The following is a 24,702-nucleotide window of genomic DNA, read 5'->3' as shown; positions in this document are numbered from 1 at the left end:
TGACATCTGGACTATTTCCCCTTAAAATTTAATGCATGATGTTTGAAGACAACTATCTATACAGTATGAAGAGTACAAACAGCACAGAGAAATAGCAACGCATATATTTCAAGACAGTTAAAGAGATTATTTCCTTGTCATGACAGCAAAATGGCTTTATGTGTTGTACATTCATTATCATTCAGGAAGTTCAGAATGTCATTTTTCCCCTCTCCAAAGCATACATATTTTACATTGATTTCTGGTTCCCATGTTACAGCATACCAATTTCAAGAAAGTGAAAAAAATAAAATAAGAATCAATATTATGCTTGTGAGATGCTAAGATTTTCTGTGAACTGCTGTATGTTGAGAATTACATGTGTATGACTGAAGTAAGCCTTATCACTTAACTACAGAGATGAGGGGTGCTTTGTGTAAATCAAGTGTTATTCTTCAATGTGCACTGTTTATGGATAACGATTCTTTTACTATTGTTTGTACTGATCAGTTGGCCATTTCATTCTCTGACTACAAATGCTACTTGTTTCCCAGATTCACAACTCTCAAATATTTGACATAACAAATACAACTGTCCTGTTAAGTTGGCTGAGCCATGTAGTGAAATAATGCTGTTCTACTATGGCGATGAAAGAGAACACAAGTGCAGATACTTCAGGAATACTTCAGAAAGCCATTCATGACATGTTATGAAGTCTCAAATAACCAAGATAGTCTTTTCGGTTCCAATTCTGGAATTGCACTTTCCTCCAATCACCCATGTCTGTGTACAGCAAGTTGATATTACACATATAACATTTAGACAGCAATGAGAAGAACATGAAAGATTACCGTGAAATTCTCACCATAAAATCAATAGCCTAAGCCTTGAGCAAGGCCAGGGTTGAAGTGTTGGTGGTAGATTTATGCCTTCATAGAGCTGAAATAATAGTTTTCTGAGGTTGAGAGAAATTATGGAACTTCATTAAAGCTGCCATCATGGACAAATTTTGCAACGAAGACTTCGCATTTGATGAATGATGCTGTGTGCCTAAGTGCACTGGCTGATTTAGAGTTCAAACCTTTTGTAGTACATTCCATGAAGATAAAATATTTAGTGCCACTATATTTTGGGCTCCATATTTTTGACAATATGTTTCATGCCTCATTTGCCACCAAAGTAATGAGATTTTAGTCAACGTTCAAAGACTGACTTCACATTTTTCATGGCAAAAGCCCAAATGGGTTATTTTTTTTTTACACTAGTGTACTGCTAGTTCAATGAAGCCCTGAAGTATATGTAGACCTTGAGGCAGCCAAAGTGTAAAACATTGACTTTACAACACATAGAAGACAAGGAGCAAAAACACTGATTAATGATTGTAGTTGCCCATTGGTTCCTAGAAAATAGTCCTCTAATTACATTTTTTCCAAATAGTAAGGTGTACTGATACGGTACTAATCTCTTCAGAAAGTAAACAACTTCTTATATATGCAAATATAGAAATGTAGAACACAGACCTTTCTTGTTAAGTGTTTAAAGATTTCTGTCCCAACTCCAGTTTTGCTTTCTCTAAGACACCTGAGATTATAATGGGCTTTTGGAAGTACAGACAGTGAAACATCCAATAGAGCATTACATGAAACATTGACAATAATTTCTCTCCTTTTTTCATGAATAAATTATTGGTCAAAATACTGTTTTACTGATACAATATGTACCCATAAGTTCTGTCAAAAGACAGGACTGTCTTTTTATTTTCCAAAATGGAAGATAGAGGGAATTTTCTTACTCTTTTACAACACTCATGATGGTCTTTTACCGTGTAGAGAAATAGTTCTACCATGAAATTCTGAATAAAAAGATAATAAGAAAGCAAACACAGGGGAAAAAAAAGCATACTTAGAAGCCCTGGAATGGCTTTTAGTATGTCAGGCATGGTTTGCAGTGGCTAAAAAGGAGTTTGCTCCCTCCGCAATCAGGAGTACCAATAGTGTAAATTGCTAGTTTTAAATCAAGTATTGAGTGAAACAGTAACTGGAGTACAAACATCAAAGAACATGGTAAAAAGCCCAGCCTGAACAGCATTGTGCCAAGCTTACCATTACTAAACAATCTAACACAAAGCTATGCTTATAACCAGAAAAGAACTAGAGATACAAGAGATTTATGAGAGAGTTGTTTTTAAAATACAGAAAAAGTTACATTACAATAATAAGAATTGATTGCATGAGTTGCCCTTTGTATATTATGGACAATAATATGATATTATAAAAAAGTAAGTGCCTGATTTCAAAAAGAACGTGCGACCACTGTGGAAGGCTGCCTCTGACACCTTAAGGAATAGCTACCAATCACCATAGTTGTTGAGAAAACCTAAATTCTGTGAGCGCAAATACATTAGCAATCATCATCTGTAAAGAAAAGTATATTTAAATCGAAGAAGAGTTCTAATGGGAGCTCCGATCTTTCTGCTTCCTTAACTACATTTCAATGGCTAAACTTCAGGCATAGATGTTCGATAATATTACAGTACGCCACTATATGTAGTGTGTTGTAAAGTACTATACTATCTCTATTACTAATAAAGTTTTTGAACGTATGTAAAGCACAATATCTAAGCATGATTTTTTAATTAGAGAAACAAATGAAACTATAAGTAAACTTTCTAAGACCATCTGTGTCAGAGCTGGCAAGCAATTAAATTGTGCTGCAAGTGCTTTTAAGAGGGGACATCTTTGCAAGTTTGCCATTTTCAGTGCAATTGTACTCAATTCCAGAAGCACCTACCTTTTACATAGCTATGCAGGAAAAAGATGGTATTACTTACTCATAACTATTCAGAAGGTAAAGGTGTTCAAGTGAGCACCAGGACAAGACAAGAGGGAAAACTAGAATTACTAAATAAACTAACACCAATTTATAAAAGCCTGAGCTATTATGTTACAGAACAATATTTGTAGGATGATTTATTCTCTGTTCTTCCTTCCAGTCGTATCCACCCTACCCTCACTTTCCTAATAGCAGCAGTGCACTGAAAGATGTATATAGAAAATGGGATCTTAGAAGTGGCTGATGCTAACATGGAATAAGACTATGGAGCTGTCTAGCCTCTCCCAGACATTTTTGGCATAATTCATGTCCATCTGTTCCCTTTCATGCTGCAGTCCAGAGGGAAGCAGATGGGACCTACTCTGCAGTCTTCTTCTGAAACTCATATTCATTATAACCTAATTTTTAAAATGACAGTCTTGCTGTCAGCAATGCCGCTCAACCAATTTTACCCCCCTCTACAGAAGCAAAAATAACCTTTACAATAATGGGCTTTGCTGATAAAGGTCATAATGTTAAACAGATACTAACAAGCAAACCATCTCTTCATCCCTGGAAGCAATCTTGTTTCCATTCCAAGCCTTGGACTGTATCTGGGCATGACTCCCTAACATGTGGTGTGGCTGATGCTTCTCTGACATTTTTCAGCAAATGCAGAGGAGTGATTTTTTTTTTTTCTACTGTGTCAGAAACTGCTGCTGCTTGTTTCACTAGCTGCCAGATTGCTAGCTCTTTTTCTTCCTGTCGTTCCGTTCTGAGGCAAGCACTATCTTAAACACTTTCCCATTTTATGATGACTTGTCTTTAATAAGTCTTTAATAGTTTTGCTTTTCCAACATTGTTAAGGACTATATAGAAAAATCACTGGATGGAGAAATAGTTATGCTTTTTGCTGCCATTCTTCTAGTGTTTTTGAGCATAGGCCTATTCTTTAAATTCTATTTAATGATAATTTTGTGTATGGATTTGGTGCATAATCTGCTCCTTTCCCCCTTTGTCCCTGAATAAAGCATACAGTGATGCTCTCCTGGCATTTTAATTAGAAGTTTTATTCTATGTATTTTTTTAGATGGTTTCTTCTTTGTTGGGATAGGAATAAGTTAGTGTCATCAGTCAATCTTGTACTCCTGTACTCAAGGAAATAATTCATTTGACAGAGCACTGGGATGGGTTGCCCAGAGAGGTTGCGGAGTCTCCTTCTCTGAAGATACTCAAAACCTTCCTGGATGCCATCGTGCGCAATGTGCTCTAGGTGACCTGCTCAGCCGGGGGGTTGGACTAGATGATCTTCAGAGGTCCCTTCCAACTTTGGCCATTCTGTGACTCTGTAATATTAAACATGTTGCAAACAAGATAACAAAATACACTAATCCATAGACTGTCACAAATCCGTTGACTGCAACCTATCAGAACATAAATATATGAAATTTTTTATTTCTAGCATTTTCTTCATACAAGTTTTGGGAACATGCTGATTCAGGCATAAGCAATTGCCCATTTAAATGCATTTGATGGTTGTGTGCTAGATCAGTTCTAGTTCTATCCCACTGTGGTACATAAACCTTGAGGAGCAAACACCACTTCTCATTCCTGTCTAGATGAACATTAAACAAGTGAATGTAAGTCGTCATTGCAGAGATACAAGACAGGCAAGGGTTCACTTAAGCTGTTACCCTGAGGGTGGAGCAGACAATGCATAGCTATGAATGAATAGAATTTTACTTATGTGTTCATCCCTGTGTCTGACAGAAGAAATGTAGAATATCAGAACTCCGCATAAATAGATCACAATGATAAATGTTAAGAAAACCAAGATGACAAACAGAAGTGCTGCTCATTAGCAAAGCCTCTATGACTTCCCTACATTGAATGCCTCACGTCTCAGTCTGACCTACAATGATGAGGCTTTTTTCATACTGCTGCATCTTAACCAGCAGTTCTGCTGATTAATTCCTTTGTTGTCCTGACATACTGTTCCTAGCTAGATATTTTTAAGAGAGCAGAAAAAGCAAAATATTTAAGTGCACATTGACACAATCACAGAATACTGCTCTTCCTCTCTTTGCAAAGGAATACATGAGAACTTTACACAGTATGTCTTTCTCTCTGCCTTTTTTTTTCCTATGAATTTGACCTGAGGTTCAGAACATGTCTTTATACCTTCTGGTAACCTTGAAGAATATCTGGGAGTATGCAGAATCTTAAACATTTTTCATTCCCTCAAGTAAACTGAAAAACGTTACAGGCTGTTCCATATACATGAGTTACTGCTGTCTAGTGCTGATGAATCAGGCATACCACATATCCATTCTTGCCAAAAGGCAAGAGTGGTTATCACATCCTTTTTGCAATGCTTAAGTAAATTATTTATTATAAGTTCAACTGAATTTTAAAATACTAAAATATATTAGTTGCCTTAACTTTAGATTCCAGTTTAATTGTTGATTTTTTTTTAAATGCTTAAGATATTTAAAATGTAAGAAATCAAAAGGAATCTTGAAGAAGTGTTTAAAAAGAAAACAGTGATTGAGCACACAGTTTGTTGCAAGAGTGGAAAGATCTTAGTTTACCACATATGATCATGAACCACATCCAATTAGATCATAGCTTATACATATACATATTTTGTTTTATATAGCATGTGCAGCCTCTCAAAGAAATGAAAAAGAGTGTTCAGAAGTGATGCAGAATTCTCCCGCCCAACTGTGCTATCATTTCCCTCATCCGCTCTCTTTCACTTCAGGGTTATAAATCTTTGTTTCTCTTTGAAGAAGTTACATTAATATTTAATTGGAAAACTTCATAAAATGTTATAAAAACATTATACCAAACACAGAGTAATGCCCAAGAGAGTAAACAGCAGGATTTGTGTTATGTAGTTCAGTTGTGCATTTGCATTTCATTCTAATATCACTGACCTACTAAAAAAACCTGCTCTCATTCTTACTCTATGTGTAAAGGAAATATATTTTTGTCTAAGGAAATTAAACCCAAGAAAAATCCCTGTCTTACTGCCATTTACCTCAGCCATTTTGGGATGGGTTTTTAAAAGATACAGACTTGTTTTCAAGGCATTAGCGAAATGCATAATTAAATAAGTAGCTCTCAGGAATTTGAGATATATTTCATTGTGCACAACTGTTCTTTTTGATTTAATATCACTTATTTTATGATGCCACATGCATTGTAACTCTGATATTCAAAGGCATTCTAGTACTGAAGGTCAAACCGTAGATGTATCTGAAATTATAAAAAATTGATAGATTTTGACACAGAAGTATCACTGAGAAGAACAAATAATTCAAAAGATTCAACTTGAGATGAGCAAATTTAAGGGCTATTCTTATGCTGCATCTAATGTATTTAATTCATTATGTGAATACATTGCACTTAAGATAATCTGTCTATGAGAATGATGAGACTCAATTTCTGGGTCCTCACAGTAGAGAAATATATTACCAGATGCCCTTACCGTCTACCCCTCAATTGCACATCCACAGTGCAGCTGAATAATGCATTTCATATCAGTGCCTTATCAGTTCTAGTGCTTCTTATTAACCTTAATTTTTGTTAGCTATTGAGGATTCAGGTTCTGAAAAAGTATATGATGAACTAATTAAGGCCTATGGAATGTAGTACTCTAAGGCCCTACAGCCTAGTAATTAGGTGTTTTTTTCACACACAAATGACATGACATTAATGCAAACTATTAACGCATTAAATTAAGTCATTGATAAACCCTGTATTCAAACTTTTGTCTTAATGTATTTTTTAACGCTGAGCAATTCATTTCAAAATAATTATGCTAAAAACCTTACTTATCCAACTACTCTATTACCTAGATTAGTGGTTTCACAAAATGCTGTATTAAAAATCAAAATATAGACATTTGTAAACAGAATGCACGATTCAATGAAAACTTAGAACCACATGTTAAAATGGTGACAGTTTCTGAAACAAGCTTAAGTCAATCTTTAAAACCGAGCAAACACTTCATCACCTAAGACTGTTTTCTCTAGGTTTTACAGTCACTCAGATTTGACTCCAGAACACGTATTTGTGTCCATGTAGTCTGAGCTTTTTCAAACATGGAACTTCCACTGGTATCTCAAGTAAGCTACTGCTCCATATCTCTGTAAGTCCCAAATGAGTACTTGTTCCAGTTTTAAAGTCCAAACTGTATCTCTTCTCCTAAAAGAACTCTGTATTTGGGACAAGTATAGAATATGTAATAGATATGCTGTACAGATCCACTTTGGACTTGAAGGAAGATTTTACCTTTTATCTTAATGTTTGTAATTCTCTGTAGTATAACAGAATGTGAAGTTTCACTTTTGGATGTACAAACTCCTCTCCCAGACCACAGCAGAGTTAGAGAATGAATTCAGACCCTACAATTCCCTTTGTCCACTAATTCTGCAATATTATGCAAAGCAAATTTAACACTACAATTTTTCTGGGTCATTTGTTTGAGAGTGTTTTCCATTCTCATACTGAGGAAAACCTTTAGATGTACTGAACAATAGCCAGGATTTTGAAACTCAGTAACAACAAATATACTCCACTATGAACTGAAATCAGATATCTAAATTCCTCACAAAAATCAAACATTCCTTCAGGGGGAACATCAAAACCGAAGTTTTAAAAAAATAAATAAAAAAAATATTCGCTACGTTTTGAAGACTGTGACTGAAATCTTTCTCGGATTTTTAATTTCTCCAACTGCAATACAGAGGCTAGAAAAATACATCCACCTTTGAATTTAAGGCACTTTGAAAGAAGAAATAACTCCTTAAATGCAAAGTTTTAGCAAGACATTACTGATATATAAGGGTGTGATTTCTCAATCCCCCCCCCTTCCCCCTAATTGTGATTTCTCTTTTCAGTAGTTGGTTTTCCTATGCTTTCATTCATTTTTCTATTTTCTTTCTCTTGCAGCCATCAAAGGTGCTGTGAAACAGCTCGATATTGCAAAATAAATGTAACTTGTATGATGGCAGGAAAAGGCTTTCTGTGTTTAAAAAGCAGCAACTGAGAGATTTTCAGAAAGCAGAATAACTTTCTGTTATCCAGTTACTTATATTAATGTACAAGTCACTTCTAATTTTGGTGTGTCATTTTTGTCTATGAGCAGGTTCAGATAAATCAGATGGTGAACGTGTTATCCCACCAATTCAAACCTATTTGTATGCTGTATTTCATACTGTTCCACTGGTATACTAAAAAATTTTATGCCTGCTATTACTATGATTCTATGCTGTAACTCATTACTGGCAGAATTCCCTGATACAGAGGGTTTTTCAAATATTAGCATCTAGTACGTTGTGCTCATCAGATCAAAGATCTCTGACCACAAAATTCATGTGCCTGGAGAATTCTGCTGTTTTATGATGAAAGAGCAGGAAGAATTCGGATCTGGTACAAGTATGTCTCTGCGTTGTAACATTACTTATAAACAGGACAGCTCTTCTGTCAGATCTTCCTTAGGTTCAGCGTATGTCCTAATTTGTAACATTTTCAGAGTACCACCATACATATTTTCTTTCTCTGCCACTTCTTTAGCATACTTTGAAGTCAGAAAGGCTTGGTGTCTGAAGTCTGTATTTTTTGTAATCATGTTTTATACTTTTTTTTGCAATAGGAATTTGCAATGAAGATATCTTTCTGCTCAGCTGTTTTCACACAGAAGACAGCAACATTTTTGCACTAAAAAAGATATGACCTATTACAAAGATCTGCTCCCACTGCCTTCAGATTGCTTACATATCCTAATTATTATCCTTGAATATTTACACTGAGGTGCAGCTATGAATGATCCACTACACTAATAATTTATTAAACCTCATCACTGACAGCTGAACTGAAAAGATAAAAGACAGATTTTACATTTTCCTTTAAAATCCTTATATCGTTATTTTTTGGCCCACCCTGCCTAATGAAGGTGTTACCATGCACTCAGTCAAATTTTGATACAGAATTTTATGTAAATGGAATGATAGAAAAAGTTATGTATATAACACCAACTTGCCATCTCACTCACTGACATCATTACTACATGCCATAAGCAATGCCAATAGCTATTACTTGACAAATGAAGTTCACCGAAATCAGCAGAAATGCTGGATCTGCCCCTGAACATAGTGGAATTTATGTAAGGAAAATTTCTGTACATACACAGTTGGGTACAAGTGTTCTTAAAAATGAAGATGGTACTATTATACTGGGAGGCAAAAAAATACCTCTGGTAGGGCTTAAATTTTTCTTGTTTGTTATTCCAAAGCCTTAAGGTTTAACATTAATGTTCTGAGCAGTGTATTTGCTGATGAAATTTTAAAAATAATAAGATAAAGAACTTCCACCACAGACAGAAATAAACTGCTTTGTCTTATGCAAAACACATATATGCAAGAAACAGGCATAATTCTGATCTAGACAAAATCCAGTTACTAAGTTTCAAATTTCTTGCCCAGACATTTTTTCTTTAATAAGCCCAAAAGTTGTATACAGTTTTAATAGAACACAAGAACCTCGTTCTGTGATGGTTCTGTTGTATTTGTGAAAAAGAATAGAGTGAAGCTAAGCAGTAAATTTTGTTATGTTTCTTTTTCAATCAAGATTTCTCATAACTCAATTGTGCCAAAACATTTCACGGGTAATCTAATTAACTTGCATGGTGTACTATGTTTTTTAATGCCTGGTAATAGATGCGAAAAAGGACACAGCTAAAGGTTCTGTGAGAAACTATAATTCTCTTGACTTCATGCCCTTAAAATGGGGTTTAACAATGTCTTCAGGATACAGCTTGTGCAAGTTCATTTTATGCTTTCATCCAAGTTTCATTTTGCTTAATTGTTCATTTATTTCCCCTGCCATTTTTACTGTATTTTTCAAGCAAGCTGTCTCATTAAGATAGCTTTTGGCCACAAACTTGCTGAAACCCCTGCTGAGAATGCAATGTTTCTCAAATAGTATATAATTTTATACACTGTAACTGGAAGATTATCATAATTTCATATTTTCTACGTAGGCACAGTCTAACTAATGTAGCTCAATGTTTTCTATACTCTTAACAAGTTGGAAGGATCTTCCACCTTCCCATCCAGAAATAATCCTAGATTCAGAATCACATGTTCTATATGATGATCTCAACTCGATCTCCTACAATGAAAGAAGCCTTTCCTAACCAAAATTTTGATGAGTTACTCTTCACTGGCAGACCTGAAGGTATTTCACTATGAATGAGTGTTGCTATCACTGATTTTGCTGGACCTGAGCTATGGGAATATGTGGAAGATACTATTTATGAATTAGATCGCCATTTGTATACACTAATATTTTAAAGCCTTCTTCCTTTCCATGTTCTGCTGATGCTGTAGAGCTGCAGATCTTTTCCTCATGTCTGAGAAAATATGAAGTTGAAGGCATAATGCCTACATCTGTGATCTGTACAACATCCACTTAATAACCTAGAGAGCATGCTGGTCTCTGAAGCTCACGTTATGGTCAGCAGCTTGTGACACCTGGGAGAACACTGACTGGTGTTGTCATCAGCACAAGATGATACACAGAATACCCTGACCAAAAAAAGAACTCCAAAGTAAAAGTTAGTTGAGGATATATCCATATCTTCAGTCTTATTTTTGTTTTCTTTGAGAGGATTAGGGAGATTATTATATCTTTTTCAAAGGATGTAGCATACAAAATTTAGTTTCAAAAGTAACATAGTTGATGACAATATCTTCCAAGAAAAGACATTTTTGCTCAGTGATGGTTTTCGGGGGTATGGGGATATAAAAAAAAATCACTCCTAATCACTCTAAACTGCCAAAATGAAATTATGAAATTCTACAGTGTTTTGTTTTAGCAATGATGAGAGGGAAAAAAAAAAAAAGTTTCTAATGAGAATATGCTCCTGGGAATATCTGTTGGCCATTATCTGAAATTAAGAAAATTCTCAGTAGTTTCATGACTTTACAGAGACTCGGTAGTGTTACTGAACCAACTAGACAGTTGACTGAAGCCTGCCTGACAAGCACGATTCTAGCACTTTGTTATTCCGCTTGTCAAAAATCAACATGCATACTCAGAAGTGTTTCAAAGAATCAGCATTTTGGGATGAAAAAAACTGTTCTGTTGGAATATCTCCAACTGGTACTACTTATAACTGGCTTAAGAGCAGAACATGATTTCCCTGTACAGCTGTCAGAAGACAGTTTTTACTATAATGGTTCAATAAGCAATAGTCTTTTTTCCAAGAGACCAGCAGACAAAAGAGTGAATTGGAGTTCATTTTTTTGTGTGAGAAACAATACTGCAAACATTCGATAGAAAATTTGTAAATGCTAATCAAATGTTACCCTAAACTAGCATATTATATTGAAATTTCAGATTCATAAAAACTACCTTAGGTTACTGAGTTTCCCTTTGAAAACATAATTCTGCCTGAAGCTAAGCCTATACGGCTTTGTTTAGGTCAGTTGGATATTCCAGATCATATCCATAATAAGAATAAATTTACTTAGATGCACAATGTAATACGATATTTTATTTTTAAAATGTCTTTCTTATCTTTGAATTCCAGCTGAACACACCAAAATTCAGAGAAATTCGTGATGGCACTGGAGAAAAGGAAACGTGGGGCACTCACCTGGAGCAACAAATACTGTTGCAGCATTTCTATGAATATGTTCTCACAGTCAGAAGCCAGTTTAGTTTTACAAGCATAAAATAATTCTAATCAAATATCTCACCCAAGATAACAAATTACAGCCAAGACACTACTTAACATCCTATCAAGTAACTACCTATCTAAATTGCAACTGATGTGAATTACAATTCAATATTTATTTATGCCTTTTATTATCTACGTCTTTATTAGCTTTTCCAAAAGACTAATAAGCCTTTTCATTTCCATGGTACCTATTAACTGTTCAATAACTCTTAACATTCCCAAATGTTTACAACATGAAGGTACAAACAGAAATTCAGAGTAAAATAATTTAGATTTGGGAAATGAAATATTACTGCAGCATGATAGCTTTCATCATTTCTAGACTTATTATAACTACTATATAACATACGGCAGGGCTTTAGTTTTGCATCTTTTTTGAGAAACGGTATCTCCAGCATTTTTGTTGCTTAAGTGATGCTTAGGACACTCTGAAACTCCAAAAATTGGAAAAGACTGACTATTATAGATAGTTGGAAGCATAGTGCAGAAAAATGTGACTAACTCTGGTTCCGGCATTGGTCCACATCACAGGGCTAAGCTGGCGCTAATAACTACAAGCTGTCACCAGCTGGGTCTAGCATTGCTATGAAGGCATCCCTGTACCATGCTCTAAAGCACTTTGGATCTCATGAGAGTTTATTAATTCAGCTATATCACTTGTTCAGATCAAGCTAGAGGCATTCAATCTGTAAGCATCATGCCCCCTTAGAACCCCGACTGTTGGCAAGTACGTTGTGGAGAAATTCATTATTCCTGCACTATTAATGTAGGTATGGTTAGGCATTTTGGCTCCAGGTCAGCATCAGTACATGAAATTTATCTGAAGGAAACAAATTACAGACTGTATGAGAGAGCAGTACTATAGTGTGAAGAGCAAGTAAAAGAGGAGGGAAAATGAAGGGGAAAATAGAAAGGAAATGTTAGTGCTACTAGCCTAGAGATGATATGGGAGCTGTTGTAAGATCACAGGGCTCCATCTTGTCAGTATTAATCATTTACTCAGATCCATATGTTATACCAAATAAAAATTGAGTTGCATTATGGAATACTCATTCCATTTTGAGGGTCTGAATAGTGTTCAAGACGTTCAAACTTTGCTTTTCTGGTTTATGAGATCACCAAATCCCTTCGCTGGCATTCTAGACTCATAGCTCACAGCTGCCTGCTATTTATTCTGTGCATAATCTGCCTATTTTCAGGAAGTTATAAAGTGTGTATGAAAGGTTCCCTAAGGGATGAAACACAGTATAAAAAAACCTCAAGCCTTGAGTGATTTATTTCACAAAATCATTTTAGAAAATAAGAAAACCACTTCTGCTACTCTTGGTCTTGTTTAAACTGTAACAGAGCCAAAGCATGAATAGATAATAGGAGTTCTCTAAACATTTGGGCTCCTGGAAACCGAACAAAAGTAAATACCCACACACGTATATGGTCATCCCAAAAGGATCAAAAAATCCTTTAAGAAATTTATTGTCCAAATTTCTAAGTCAGAAATATATCCTTAATGCAAACACTTGCTTTCAAACTTTTAGGAATCCTGACATAAATAAAACCACTATTACTAGTGACAATTTGCTTAGTCTGTATTAGTACATATGTAACTACTTTTCTTTTTTAAATGTCCTTTAGTATTGAAAGCTGCCAAGCAAACCATAATGCTTTAACTTGTTTGCCCTACGTTTTCTTTGCTTTAGCAATTTCTTCACTGAATGTAATCGAGTCAGTAAATTCATAATTATTAAGCCACACACATCATTATGAATCTTAGCCATAATAACTAGATCATAGAAGTACAGTGAGAATGACATTAGACCTACTACACATCTCAGGACCGCAGTGAATGGGAGGGGTTCGTGGGAAAAATAACTGCAATTTTCTTATAAATGTAACTAAACAAAAGGGCTTCTAGCAATAATAGCGGGCAAGAACCATCCTGATTCATCTGTAAATCAACTTTTCTCCTTTGTACTTGAATCCAAAACAACCCAGCTTAACTGTTAAGTATATTGAGAAGAAAATGAGGAGAGCAAGACATTTAGTCCTCAAAGGCAAGAACTACAATTATAAATCTAGAGGGGCAGATAGAATCTGATTCTACATGAATAGACTTGGTTTATTTCAGCAGCCTTGCCTTCTTTAATGGGAATTCTCTTTGTGTAAATAAGATTGCTTGCATTAGGCTGACTTTTCAAAGGAGCCTAAATAACGCAGGGATAAAAAACCTACTGGGTAAGATTCACATATAAATTAATGTTCCTTTCTACTGCAAGGACAGTCTGTAGTCTTTGAGTGTAAATAATAATAAAATCCTTAAGCTTTTAGTGGAAGAAAGAGTAGCTTAGTTAGGTTCCTTTGAAAATCCAAACCAGAATTCTCAAGAGGAAAAAAACATAGCATTAATAATAACAGAGCTCTTTCATCCATCAAACACTTGGAATCGTATACCATGCAAAAATACTGAATAAGGGTCTTTGTACTTTAGGATTAGAATAATGCAGGCCAATTTTTTGTAGGCAACCAGAAATCCCATTAATGTCAACTTTTTAACAGTAATGTATGTATGTACATTTCATACTTAGGTAAACATGCTTAATTCATATGGTTATTATGGATCTCCACTATATTCCTAAACAATTACACATGTTGAGTTGGAGCTTGAATCTTATTCTTGCAGTATACTCATCAAAGTTACATTTTATATTGCTTTTCTTTTTCCATTCTTTTTAAACTATAGATTGATAGAGTGGCTGACCTGGTAAGAAATGTTTTAGATAGTGAAGTATAAAGGTTCTTTAAAGTATTCTTAATTCCTTATTTTTTTAAACAAAATAGCTCTGAAAATCCATTAACTTCCCTTTTTTCATACACCATCATAATTACAGCTATGACTCATACAAATCAACCTTTCAGATATCTTGTCATAAAATAAAGGTCAAGTCACAGAAAATCTTAACAGAATTTCTTAACAGATATAAATGGATAACATTGTAGCTTTCATTAGTTTTAGCTTTTAAAACACTTAGAACTTATTATTCAAGATAATTTCTGATGACTGCTTTTGAAACTACAGCCTTAAACTAGCTATACCATGTGGCTAGTGCTATATATGGAAAAACTTTATGATGCATACTAAAATGTTTATGGCACTGCTCTAATTTTATCAGGGGTTATCAGTCAACACTGTATGAAAAGGTCTGCAGTTTTACACACTGTCCTTTTATAATTCTGGCACCAGCTTCCTATTTAGAATTGCTCCAGTCTTATTTAAAATGAAAGAGAATACAGAAAGAAGTGTCAGACAATCCAACTTCAATAATCTGTTCATCATCAATTAGCATTGAGAATAAATTACTCTCTTAACCAAGAAATTATAGACAACTATACATAACTGCACAGACTCTGGGACTAGAAATCTTTAGCACATAATTATGTAGAAATATTGTATATAATTAGCCTCAATTTAGATGGTTGTTGCCACAGTTCAAATGAAAAAAGGCAAAGGGATGTTGATAAGTCCATCTGCTACCACAGCTTTTTAAGTCTGCCAGGTTTTGCTTTATATTTATGTTCAAAAGGTAAAAACCACACAGAACTTAAATAACTCTTCGGTTGTCAGTTTAACTGAACAGAAGAGAAAATGAGTGACATAGCATAAGTGGAGCTCTTGGGTGAACTAGTAAACAAAACCAAATTTTGCATATAAAAATTAATCAATGTGCAAGGTTTGACACAAAGGTCATTTTAGAGGCAATAAATGTGTCACAGCCACCTTTATTCCCATCAGATTACTGTGACAATAGAATTTTATTACCTTTCTTTTAGGAAGAATAATTTAAATTACAGTGCCTGCAAGCAAATTAACACTTACTTATCTTCTGTAATTTCCTCCTAGATTTTTAACATACATATAAACATATTTCAAAGTGTCAAGCAAAATTTTAAGCCAGGTACCTGAAAACATAGCTCAAGTAAATTGCATGTATTTTTTAAAGTCTTTCATAGCCCCTCATAAAAAGACATTAAGCAAAAGCAAGGCGTGGAGGCTGAAGTATGGCATAATTTCCCCTTCTTCTTTGCCAAAGGACTCCCTTTTTCACTTTAGATGGAAGACCTCAACTACATCTTATAATGGAGTCTTATAATGGTTTCAATAATGCAATTGCACAGTCAAATCTGGAGGGCTGAAAGGGATGGGATGTAGACACAGCTAACTGGATGAACAGTCGTTCATTTTTTTTTAATTGTGTAGAGCAGATAGTTTCCTGCAGCTCACAGGCATTATCATCCACAGAGTCCTGTGAGAAGGTAAAAGGCTCAAAATCTTATATTCTTTTTCAAGAGGAAGTTAGAGAGACAGTGTCCCAAGAGAACCCTGACTGTAGGATTAAACTTGTGCTTCTCGCAAATAGTAACTGACTACATGAAAAGTTTCATATTGTGTACTCACTGGACGCACAGTGCAGTCAGAATTTTCTCAGTTATGCTGTATATCTGGTTTTACTACAACAACTCCTAAAAATGTTGATTCAGGCCAGTGATGTGTTAAAAAAACATGTAAAAATGGTACACGAAACACATACAGAGCCTGTGAGAAATCATTGAAAGGAGATGCTATCCTGCCCTACAGCAGAAGAGCACAACCGCTAGGTACCTCACCAAAACATACAGCATAGCCTGAATGCCTGTTGCACTCTTCCTCATGAGCATAGATAATATTCTGCTACCAAAGTAAAGTTTGTCATCTCAATTATGTTTCATTTCTTTTTGCAGATCCCCTGCTACTTAGGCTACTGACTCATCCTACTTTTTAAAGGCCATCATTATGTTGAATACTAAAGCCCAGGGTATACAGAATAATTTACCACTTGGTATTTCATGCAAAATCCGCGTTCGTAATAGGTGCAAGATCACGTTTATTCAAAGTGGATTTCATCAAAGCTATAAATCTACCACATTTTATAAATCAACCGTAAATGTCATCTTTCCTTTTTTTTTTAAATTCATTTTACAAATTAGTTCAGAGAATGACAGTTTAAAGACTATGTAAATCAAACCTATACATATTTTCTAACACAGAATAGTGACTAACGAATTATATAACCTGTGTTGTAGCAATAAAAAATGTGAAAGAAGTGAAAACATTATTAATCTGATGATTATTATTGAACAAACATGCTTTAGTAAGACTAATACTGCAGGGCATGTTAATTCATTTTCTGTTGGAAAGTAGTGCAAGCAACATTTACAAGGAGGGACCTGAGTTTTAGTAAATTGCTGCACTGCAACTCTTCCTTTTTTTTTCATACATCTGCTCAGTGTAATTCAAGAGGGTACACAGTGTCCCTTCAGAAACATCATTGCTTCTGGTTTAAATCATTTAGAGGCTAGCAGTCAGAAGAAATACATGGCAACAGAGAAGATTTCTTATCTCATGGGAGTCAGACACTAAAGCTGGAATCTTCAGCACACGTTTCTCTCAGAAATTTCTTTTTAAGCAATCACGTAAGTAGTGCCATTGTTCTCATTAACAATTTATTCTTGGCTTCCCAGAATTAAAAAGATTCATTTGTCAAGATACTGCATAATCAGAAGGATTAAAGCTTCTTCAATCAGCAGTAAGTTTTAAAAAGAATGCTGTACTCAAGGATATGAACCATATACTTATTTTCAGCATCTTAGTCTTTCAAAAGTCGGTCTCATTCTTTAGGATAGCTTATGCATCAAGTTGAAACTTTTCTTCCGTCACACCAGATGAAGTATATATAATCGCCTTTCTGGGGAGATACTAAATATTTGGGGTTGGATTCATTAGTGCAGATCTGCCTGATCTAATTTCATACATTCTTCAGATTGAAAGTGTTATGACATCTTTAAATGTTTAGCTCGGTCTCTTAGAAGTCATAATGCAAATGAATACAATGATATCTTTGATAACACCAGGCACCTTTAATGAAAACCTGCTCCAATGAGCCAGTGGCAGCTTTGACTGCAAGGTGCATTTCAGTTCATTCATTTGTATCACACTGACTCTCTGCTATAAAAAATTACAAATCTGGCTTTTCTGCCAAAAGTATTAATTGATGATGTAAGTTTTCCCATTTTCCTATGCTGCTTTTTGGTATTATAAAATTTAACAAATTTCGTTCACTAGTATGAATATAGAACATTCGTAATCATCCCATACAAACATTTAATGTCATATATATTCAGAAAAGCTTCAAGGAGTTAAGAAATCATTAATGTAGGGGTAACAAGACCCCTGAAGAAAAAGTGTTTCTTTGCCAGTTGTTGCCTTGGAAGATGAAATCACCCAAGGTGATAGACTAGGATAACTTGTAGAGTAAATAAAGTTGACTTTCTGACTTTTTGCACGTCTAACCAATGAAAACATAGGAAGCATTACAAGTAAGTCATTTGCAATATAACTGTTGAAAACATAGTTATTAGAGATAGTTTCTGAAAATGGGAAAGAAAAGGGGAAAAATATTTCATTGAAACTAAAGATATAGATATGTAGATATAGGTCAATATGTAGGTATCGGGGGAAATCGGTGTGCCAATAGTTGATTTTAAAAACAGTTCTGAAAAATTATTTTCTGAATTAAGCCATTTATTGCTTAAATTGATTTGTGATTTTTACACATTTTATTGGTACTCTGAACGTATATACACATTACAAAATTTATTTGAAAAGCAAGGGTAATGAATCTTGATTTACAAAATAATAAAACTTTGTAAAGTAATAATACTTGTGTCTAACAAGATTTCTGAAACATATTTCAGTTTCAGTAAACCCAGAAGAGACAGAAGATCTTTATAATAAGATAAAATATTGGCTAGAGAGATTTCCTTTTTGGTAATAAACTGCTTTTAAGACACAGTGGGATATCAAGGAGACCTGTGTGGCAAAATGTGACATGTAATTTAAACATAGTGAAGAACTGACATTTCCTATTCTATTTCATGAATTATATTTATAAATGGAAATAAACTCACAAATAGAAATTTAGAGTTATTTTTAAGGCTTTGGAACCTTTTTTTTTTTCTTCTACACTGAAGTGTGTTTTTTAATGGAGAAGGCCCATTGTGCCTCTGCAACATTCTGCTTTTTTCCACAAGTACTAAAAGTCATGAAAAGCTGCTGAACTTTCTAATGTCAAACAGATAGAGCTGTAGCTGTATGCAAAAATGTGTGCACACATTTGGACTGTAAACTGATTATATAAAGAGAATGTTCTTTAAATGTTTGGCATTTGTTTTCTTCTTCTGTCCTTTCACTTGTGTGAAATATTGGTTGGAATTTATGTTCCATGAAAATATAAATACATAGCAAGTGTTCTCAGAAAAAGAGGTCTTACAATACATGCAAATGTAATTATGTCCCCTTACAACTACAACAGTGCAATGTAAAAAGCTTTTAGTGGAGATCGGAATCAGTTCTACTAGCCTGTCTGTCTTGCATAACTACATGGGTTCTTTATATATAAAACTTAGACCCCTGCCGTGCTGCAGCCTCAGGCTCTCCATAACATGGTCTTTTATTAAAATTGTATGTAATACAGATCTAGAATTGTCACTTTTATTTCATTAAATCCTCCATTTCCAGCTTGTCTAGCTATTGGCAAGAGTTTTTTTTCTCTGTTTTCTGTTTCATTTCCAGATAAAATTACTCCAGAAAATAGAATCTCGAAGTCTTTAAACAAGTTTTCATTCTGCTGTGGTTACACTTTTTTTTTTCTTCTGATACTAGATGCTCTGTATCCTGATTTATTAAAGACCTATGTACTCAAATAAAATGGTCAAAGGAGTACATAGGATAAAAATTCCTACTGCTGCATTTATGCCTGTTTACACATAATGTCTTCACTGTTTCTTTCAATGTTGGTAACAGTAATAATAAACAAACTAGCAAATGAAATCATAGATACTGGAAGGCCACTATAAGGTCTCCCCAGAGCTTTCTCTTCAGGCTGAACAACCCCCAACTCTCTCAGCCCATAGGAGAGGTGCTCCAGGGCCTCGTGGCCCACCTCTGAACTCGCTTTAATAGGTCCATGTCTTTCTTATATCAATATAGTTTTCAATACCACATTGTACATCCTAACTATTTTACCTATTAGTAGAAATTAACAAAATAATATATAACAAATACAGAGGATTAGACTACAAAATGGGAACACCAAAAACTAAGGCATATATCAGCTGAAGCAGGCATAACCCAACAGAATTTAAGGATAACAGGAGATCTGACAATGCAATCACAATCATATCTTTCTTTGCTCTTTCTTGAAGAGCAAAAGACAGCAATCCAGATGCATTTGCGACAAGGTAGTAAATGTTCTGGTGCATGGAGCACATCTCATAAACAACAGAAATTCCAAATCCACCAGAATCAATCAACAATCTGTTCTCTCTGGATATAAAACTAAATATGCAAACACCAAGGAATATTTGTCAAATCAGAATAGTGACAGTAACATGCATCTCTTACACAATACATTTAAACAGAAGTTCTCAAACAAAGAATACAAATATCAGAATCACAGTGTTGTTAATGGTAAAGCTCAGACAGAGAAGTGGAGATTTTCATAAGATTGTTGAGCAATCTGGGGCAGAAATTGGAACAAAACTCAGATCTTACTCATTCTGCTGCACTGCACTTCCCTTCTCATGGGTGAAGCTATCGTTTAAAACCAGTATGCTGCAAAGAGCACAAAGTGTGTATTTATTGAAATAAAACATCTATGTGTCTTTATTCACAGATGATATATCCCAATGTAATGTTTCAGTTAAAATACTATCAAGGACATTAAATACCAAGAAAGTAAAAATAAACTGAGAAAAAAAAAATACAGTAGAATTCTAAATGTAGATAGCTAGGCAGTTCTGTTAGGGTCAGGAGGACTATTAGGTCCTTAATGTACACAATTTCCTAAACTTCCTGTATATCCTTCTTTCAGTTACTCACTTATGGACACACATCTCAGTCTCAGGCTGCCTGCAACAACACAGGGATGTGATGGATGAGTCCGTATGAATAGATTATTTATTATGGATTAATAAAGCATTTGGGGTCACACAGTGTGGTATCACTTGTTTTATTAATCAAATTCAGTACAGAGATCTTTATGTTAAGTAGATATTTTCATAACATTAGCTACCACAAGATCTGCCCAAAACTGCAAAATTGCTAAAATTAGTTAGGTTTGCAAACAGTTTTTGGATTGGTTAGATGAACTGAGCTAAAGAGGTTTCAGCAAAAGTGTGTAAGGCTCCAGAGAATCAAATGAGGAAGAGAAAAACTGAGTTTTTTTCTAATCTAGCCAACTTCACAATCAAAAATGAGGTTGCAAGTAAAATGGATCTCAGTTGATCTCATCAGAGATGGTCATGATGACTTAAAACACCTTATTTCTACCTCCTCCTCAAGTAATGTGATATTGATGAACTCGGTAACAAGAAACACGAACAGTCCAAGTGAAAACATTAAAAGAACCCAGTTAGTAATACGTGACTCTGGAGTCAGAGCTACTAACCGAATCAATCAACGAATCAATGCAGCCAACAAGCACTGCAGCAAGATGAGCTGGTTCTCGAATTCCCTGATCTTCTTTTTAGTTGGCACTGGCTTCTCCCTGTTGCTTTCACTTTTTTTTTTTTTTTTTTTTTTTTTTACAAATTAACACCTCTCTCCAAAGTGTGAAACAAAAAAAAAAAAAACACAGATGATGCTATAAGAAATCACAAATGACAGTAGCTCACAGATGGGATTAAAGCTGTTGTTACGTGTTGTCTGGAGAAGAAAGCAACATAAGTGAGAAGGTTAGGTCGCACAGTGGTAGGGCTTTGCAACTAATTAAGAACTGTGAAATGAGGTGATTCTGCAAAGCAGACCAGATACAGGGAAGGATGGGAGTGACTGTTCTGAAAAAAAATCCACCACCACCAACAACAAAACAAAACACTTGAAAGCGACTTGGGTAGTTTGTGAAAGGTCAGTTCAAGCTGAGAGGCCAGAGGAAAAGCAAGTATATCTTAACTACTTATTACAGACCGAGGGAGATTTTGGAGTGAATTAGGTTGGAGACATCTGCCTCTTTTTGGCTGCAGATATCCTGCTGGAGAGATTATTGTCTCCAGCTACTTGTTGCAGTCTCTCTCCTGGAATTTAGTGCATTCACAGTTCTGGCAGCTGAACTCCTTGCTTAATCACTCCTTGACACACTGTTTTAATCAGCTTAGCCTATTAAGACTGATATGAACGTGAGTGACCACAAAGCAGCTCAGACAGCATATTTAAGACACCACTGTCCTCAGACAGAAGTGCAGTGATGAGCAGAGTGGGGTGGGAATCTCAGTTAAACTACAGCCAGAAGAGGACACAAAAAGCGACTAAAGCCTGTAATTAAGTTGGGTAAATGACTTGTGTGAATCACAAATTTAAAGGAAAGAAGGCACTCTGAGTTATCAATGTGAGTTCAAACTGTGGACGAAACAATGCTAGACGTAGTTTAAATAGGACATAAAACAAAAGGTACAGGAGGAGATTAAGGTAACACCGAAGCGGGTTGTCTACATTTATAATGGTCGCTTTTACCATTACTGGCATATAGGTAAATATTTCTGAAAATATATATTATTGTGATACTAATGGATTTTACAGTTTATCCTTACTAACAGTTAAGATACTAAATCTCTAACAGATACAGATTTTATTTATTTATTTATTTATTTATTTTAATTTCTGGAGAACATAACACAAAATACTGGTGTATATAGGAGGTGTAGACAGTTTTTCTTTTTCAATTCCTAGAATTTTTTAATTTCTTGTGGCTACATCTTGACTTGGACATCACAGCATGATAACTGTTGCTAACTTTCTTTTCACAATTAACAGTAGAAAGATACACTGCAGCTTTGTTATGCTCACCTTTACCTTACTTTCTTCATATTTGAATTACAGTGTTACTTGGTTTGGTTTCCTATTCTTACAGTGTGCTAGTCATGCCTTTTTTTTTTTTTTAAACAGTGTCTACTTTCTACAAGATAAAGAGATAAAGAAGACTTGGAAAAATCAGAGTAAATCATCCCTCTACATGTAATCAGGAAACTGTACCTTTCACTGAATGGAAGATTATTTTACTGACTGCTTTGCAACCAACTTAGTCAAAATCCTTCCTTCTATAAATTTTCTGACTGTAGATGTTGTGCCATTTTATTCAGAATTACCATCTCGAGTGTCCTTTCTACAGAATTCTAATATTTTAATTTCATGAAGAATTTAGTCCTAAAGTAAGCAGAATTATCAAACCACATCAAGTTGATGTCTTTGGATAAGAAAGAGTATTACCAGACAATCTTCATGGAAGTTCACAAATTACATGGGAAGGAATAGTGAGGTGACAGTGTTTTCAGGTGATAAAAATAGATTCAACAATACAAAATCTAATTGCAAAGAACAATGAAGAAAAAATGTACAGTACAGAATGACATATAAATGACACGTGCAATGGAAGACAAAATTAAACACACATGGGAATAATCTTGAGTAAGTTAACATTCTGATACCTTGTAAATTTCTCATAAATACAAAGGAAGGTCGTTTTGAATCACTGCAGATATTCTCTGAAAATGCCACTTCAGTGGTCAGTGCCTATCAAGAAAGCTTACACAATATACGGGGGGCATTCTGCTCCCCTTCAGATCTGTGGAACTCTACATTACAAAATGGTAACTTCAGATTTGAAAACTACACAAAAATAAGTTCATGCCATCTCAGAAAAGGATATGATAGAACTAGAAATGACACAAAGAATGATGACAAGAATCATAATTACTATAGTATGGCTTTCATACAAGATAAGACGAGTTGTACTAAGCCTCTTCAGTTCAGAAAATAAATGACTGAAAGAGGATACGACAGTTGATAAAACATACATAAAAGTCTCAAGATTACTTAAAATTTCTTACAATATATGAACTAGAAATCAGACAATAGAATTAGTAAGTGAGTTTTTTTTGTTGTTTGTTTGTTTGTTTTGTCAAGCATGTATAGCTCTGGAGCATCATGGCACAAGAAGCCACAGAAACCCATATAAATGAATGGCAGAAGGTGTTAGATAATATATATATACAATGATGGTTCACATGTAAACCCTAGCTACATCCCTTAGTTGCCAATGTTTAGAATCTGGGTGGTATATAACAGTAATGAACAATTTATACTTGTTCCGTGTCTTGCAGTCTTTCCTTCATAAATTGTTGCTAATATCTGTTGGCATGGCTTTTCTGAAGTTCTCAGGAGTTGTTCCTCCTTTGATATGTCTGATGGCCAATATTGGCCTCTTGTCTGAGTGCTAAAATATCACAGAAATCATAGAATTGTCTAGGTTGGAAGAGACCTCCAAGATCATCTAGTCCAACCTCTGTCCTAACACTAACAAGACCTCCACTAAACCATATCACTAAGGACTACATCTAAATGTCTTTTAAAGACCTCCAGGGATGGCGACTCAACCACTTCCCTGGGCAGTCCATTCCAATGCCTAACAACCCTTTCAGTAAAGAAGTTCTTCCTAATATCCAACCTAAACCTCCCCTGGCGCAACTTGAGCCCATTCCCCCTCGTCCTGTCCCCAGGCATGTGGGAGAATAGACCAACCCCCACCTCTCTACAGCCTCCTTTAAGGTACCTATAGAGAGCGATGAGGTCTCCCCTGAGCCTCCTCTTCTCCAGGCTAAACAACCCCAGCTCCCTCAGCCGCTCCTCGTAAGACTTGTTCTCCAGACCCCACACCAGCCTTGTCGCCCTTCTCTGGACTTTCTCGAGCACCTCCATGTCCTTCTTGTAGCGAGGGGCCCAAAACTGAACACAGTACTCGAGGTGCGGCCTCACCAGAGCCGAGTACAGGGGGACAATCACCTCCCTAGACCTGCTGGCCACGCTGCTTCTTATACAAGCCAGGATGCTGTTGGCCTTCTTGGCCACCTGAGCACACTGCTGGCTCATATTCAGCTGCCTATCAACCAGTATTCCCAGGTCCTTCTCGGCCAGGCAGCTTTCCAACCACTCATCTCCCAGCCTGTAGCTCTGCTTGGGGTTGTTGCGCCCCAGGTGCAGGACCCGGCACTTGGCCTTGTTGAACTTCATACAGTTG

The sequence above is a fragment of the Cygnus atratus genome, chromosome 12, assembly GCF_013377495.2.
Source record: "Cygnus atratus isolate AKBS03 ecotype Queensland, Australia chromosome 12, CAtr_DNAZoo_HiC_assembly, whole genome shotgun sequence".
Taxonomy (NCBI): Eukaryota; Metazoa; Chordata; class Aves; order Anseriformes; family Anatidae; genus Cygnus; species Cygnus atratus.
This window is presented reverse-complemented; position numbering follows the sequence as displayed.